The sequence below is a fragment of the Coregonus clupeaformis genome, chromosome 20 (genome assembly GCF_020615455.1).
Source record: "Coregonus clupeaformis isolate EN_2021a chromosome 20, ASM2061545v1, whole genome shotgun sequence".
Taxonomy (NCBI): domain Eukaryota; kingdom Metazoa; phylum Chordata; class Actinopteri; order Salmoniformes; family Salmonidae; genus Coregonus; species Coregonus clupeaformis.
Genome location: NC_059211.1, coordinates 27,806,358 through 27,811,357, shown reverse-complemented (window position 1 = coordinate 27,811,357; position 5,000 = coordinate 27,806,358). Strand labels below are relative to the sequence as shown.

General features: G+C 41.6%; 1 protein-coding gene across 1 annotated transcript in view; it reads left to right on the top strand.

Moving 5' to 3' along the window:
• Positions 1–5,000, top strand: part of jak1 (Janus kinase 1) — an 86,748-nt gene that overhangs the window by 44,979 nt on the left and 36,769 nt on the right. The window lies entirely within an intron of this gene.

Below are 5,000 nucleotides of genomic sequence, written 5' to 3'. Positions count from 1 at the left end.
ACCCACATACACACACACACACACACACACGTACACACACCTGCACGTACACTGTGTCTCATACTATTGGTCAGTATGAAACTCTCACTTCAGCTTTTAGTATTTTTATTTCAGCCCCTCAGAATGTCACGCTGCCCTTTGTATACATGTCAAACACACACAATCACACACATTGCCTTAAACCCTCAGTGTGATTTGGCTCTGGTCAGCTGAAAGGATGTTCCTTTTAAAGCCTGTTTACACGATGAGTTCTAGTTTCTCTTAGCGACACTGCCTCACCATGGTAACCACTCGCTTAACCCTCTCAGTACCTCAGCTCTGTTTGTAGCTGTGTGCATCCGTGTGTGGATGTGGCTATGTGTTTTTGCAATTGTATGTGTACACTGTAAAACCAAGTGTTTAGGATCTGAACACATAACTAAACACTTTTCTGTAACACTTTTTAAACGCGTTAAGGCATTTAGAATTTCAATGAAAACGCGTCACAGTGTTACGATTGTAAACACCAGAACATGTTTATTCGCTGTAACACTTTTTAAACACATGGGCACATTTATTCAGCACAAGGCGTTTAGGTTTTAAACACTAACACTGGGGGTGTTGTTTTAACACTGTAGGGTGTAAAGCTGTATTTGCATATTTCCCAGCATGCCTTTTGAGTGAATGTGAGTGATAACCACCCATGACTGTGTTTGTTAGTGACAGACATGGTTGTTGCATTCAATAACTTATATTCCTCAAGCTTTCACCAAGTGACTGCCTAAGGGAATGTGTTTCAATTTATATTAAACCCTTTATGACCACATATTATACATGTCATAAGGCCTTTAGTTATGGCCTAGTTATTCTCGACATTGTGGTCTGAAAATCCTGGCTCATGGGCGACATCAGACCTGCAAGTCACAATACGCTGGTTTGTGAAGTGATTAGTAATTCCTATCGGAATCCAGCCAGATAGTATTTTATCACCCACAACCTGCACTCAGAAGGACTGCTATGATGAAGGACTTGACAAACAAGACTACCTAAACTGGAAAAACTATCTCAGTAACGGGTGCAATAAATCCAACCCCTTACAGACTGTATTAGTTTAGAAAAATTTAATTGATTTATCTTTGTGTAGTATAAGATCAATTAATTAATCAATGTGCATGAGGAAACATAGATATTAAAACAAACTATTGTAAAAAAAAAAAATCTACCTCCAACAAAGCATGTTGGGAAATATGTTAACAGAAATGAACTCAACACAGTTGAGTAACAAACATTTAAAAGATTTATTGAATCAAATGTCCTGTTTAGTTGTGCTGAAATGTAGGTAAGCTGACAGACATTCCTAACACTGATCTGAATAAAAGGCATGGAAAGTCACATCAATATCGAATGACTAAATGCACTTTAAACAAGACGATAGGAAAGGAAAATCTGAACACTTAGGAGATATAGCTGTTCTCCTGGTTGGAAACTGAAAGGAAAAAGCTGACTAACATGTTTAATCTTGCATTGTAAATGCTGTTTTTTTGGTTTGTTTAGGTTATAAACTTGTCAAATGTTTTCATTGTTTTACAGTGCGTGGGTGCGTGTGTGTGGGTGTAAGATGGAGGGAAGGAGGGACAGTATCTATGTGTGGGTGTTTTTGCAATTGTCTGTGTGCGTGCATGTACTGTGTGTCTGTGTGCGTGCATGTACTGTGTGTCTGTGAGCACCCTGTCCTGTTTATCCTCTCTCTCTCTGTGTGTGTGTGTGTGTGTGTGTGTGTGTGTGTGTGCGTCAGGAGAAGGAAGACGGAGTAATACTGTGGTTTCCACAGCACAGCTCTCCTCTGTTTACAGCAGACAGGTGTGGGAGGTGGAAGCGTGTGTTTTTATTAGGGGTGTAATGGTAGGGGTGTTCGGTACGGGGACCTCGGTTCGGTCTGCACTGTGAACCCGAATGAATACACCTATAAACATGCACCTGCGTAGATCTAGGCACATAAACAGTGTAGAGGCCTTAAGCAAACCAAAGCCGAAGTTGAGGGGCCTTTGTGAGTCAAATCTGCAGTAAAACTGGTTTAGTTTATTTGGCAGTGAGGGGTCGTTTGCCGTCGGGGGAGCTTTTAGTTTGTAGTTGGTCATTTGTTTTAGTCCTTTCCAGACAGACGAGCAGTCGTTGCTGGAGAACTGCTGCTCTAGCCTGAGTTTGTACCTCTGTTTGGCTGCCTTAATTCCTGAGTGTAGCTTTTTCTTGGCAATCTATTAATGTGGTTTTGAACTTGTTTACAAGCATAATAGTTGTACTTTTAATTTATGGTTGACACAGCTTGATGGCCATTAGTCAATCAACGTTTCTCAACGAGTTCAAATCACATGAATGAATCCAACTGGTATTTACGACTTCACAACTGGTACATTCCCACCTCCCACATGGTTATAAACGCAGCATCAGAGTGGAAACTTGAGAGGCCCAACATAACAATCCAGTCAGAACAGACAATGCAAGGAACATTGAGAATGCTGAACATTGTAAATTACAATTCATTTTCCCACTGTACCGAACCGAACCCTGACCCCAAAACCGCAATACGTACTGTACTGTGATTTTGTGAACTGTTAGGAGAACTGTTACACCCCTAGTTTTTATGTTGTTGTGTGTGTGCGTCTGTTCACATTTTCGGTTTTACTATCCTTATGGGGACCAGAAGTCCTCACAAGGATGGTAAAACAAGGAATATTCACACAAGTGCTGACATTTCGCCGGTCCCCACAAGGAAAAAGGCAATTTTAGGCTTAGCGGCTAGGGTTAGGGTTAGAATTGGGGTTAGGAGTTAGGTTAGGGTTTGGGGTTAGGGTTAGGGTTAGGGTTAAAGTTGGGGTTAGGGAAAATAGGATTTTGAATGGGAATCAATTGTTTGGTCCCCACAAGGATAGTAAAACAAACATATGTGTGTGTGTTGACAACCACAGAGAGTTGTTATTGTCAGAACATCACTTCCTCCTCTCCACCCAGCCACACCTGCGGGGGCGTTCAAACTCCACACACGCACCTACGTGCATATACTCATCTGTACTACTCACATACATTTATGCTTACGCAAGCAGACACACTTGTTGTTTTCATGCCGAACACCAGCCCCCCCCCCTTTGTTCATTCTTTACCAACTGATAGGGAGACTGGTGTCTGTGTTGCAGAAGCCTGGGTGGTGTTCATTAGGCACCAAAACTGAAAACTTTTAAAGGTTCAATGCAGTTGTTTTTATCTCCAAAAATTAAGTACCTTATTGTGATTGTTTAAAAAAAAAAAAAAAAAAAGACACAAAAAATAGCTTCTTAGCAAATAGCAATTTCTCAGGCAAGAATTTTGCTAGGACTGTCTGGGAGTGGTCTGAATGGGGAGGGGAAAACTGAACATTTACTGTTGTTGGCAGAGCGGTTTGGAACTCTCTTTGTTATTGATCTATTAACTAAAGGGACATTTCTATTTTTTTCAACTACATATTCATTATCTCTAGCACCACCCCAACATCAACATATGTGTAATGGCGCATTTCTATGTTTTGTAGAAAAAAAAGATAGAGGAAGATAAGTGTTTCCAATGACATCATTAAGCAATTAGTAGACAATTGGTAGGCAATGCCTCCTCATAATTTGTTAAAATCACATGATGCACACCGATGATGTCATTGGAAACACTTCCTCTATCTTTTTTTACTACAAAACATAGAAACGCACCATTTTCACATACACTACATGACCAAAAGTATGTGGACACCTGCTGAACATCTCATTCCAAAATCAACATGACTGGTCTGCACAGAGCCCTGACTGGAACTCGGTACTGAGTGTTGCAACCGAGGACAGACGATTTTTACGCGCTATGCACTTCAGCATTCGGCGGTCCCGTTCTGTGAGCTTGTGTGGCTTACTACTTCACGGCTGAGCCGTTGTTGTTCCTAGACATTTCCACTTCACAATAACAGCACTTACAGTTGACAGGGGCAGCTCTAGCAGGGCAGAAATGTGTCGAACTGACTTGTTGGAAAGGTGGCATCCTGTGACGGTGCCACGTTGAAAGTCACTGAGCTCTTCAGTAAGGCCATTCTACTGCCAATGTTTGTCTATGGAGATTGCATGGCTGTGTGCTCGATTTTATATACCTGTCAGCAACGGGTGTGGCTGAAATAGCCAAATCCACTAATTTGAAGGGGTGTCCACATACACTATACACTATATATACAAAAGTATGTTGATGTTGGGTTGGTTCTGGAGATGATGAATATGAAGTTTGTCAGAAGGTGTGCTGTGAAGGTGTGGTGCAGGAATCAAGCGCAGGACGCAGGAACTTAGTCCAATAGACTTTAGTGAACCAAAACTCAAAACGAGTCAAAAGAGCTTGGATACGAGCGATTACGCACACAGGCGTAAAATCAAACAAAATAACAAAAACGCACAAACACGTGCGAGAACCTCTCCAACACAGAGGAGAGAACGAAGCACAGACATACACGACAGCAAGTTCAATCACACACAACACATGACAAACACAACGAGAACTTATAGGACAATAATGAACGCTAAACGATAACAGGTGTACAACATCAAGACAAAACCAAACGAACATCGAAACATACAACGGTGGCAGCTAGTACTCCGGAGACGACGACCGCCGAAGCCTGCCCGAGCAAGGAAGAGAGGCAGCCTCGGCCGAAACCGTGACAAAGTTGAAAATGTTTTCCCTTTAACTCATTTACCACACGGCAATGTCACCATGGAAGGCCAAAACTCCATCCCACCAAAACAGACATTTCAGGAGGTCTTTTCAAACAGCTCTTAAAAGGGTATTATCCTAATTTTCACAATTTCACAGTATTATTACAACCTCATAGTGTGGAAATATATATAAAACACAGGAAAATCGTTTTGGACTGCACTGGGCATTGAAAATGTTTTTCATGTTGTTGCATGCCCTGATGAATGTAACCCTGGTGTGTGTTGCACTGGCTAATATGGGATGTGTGTGTG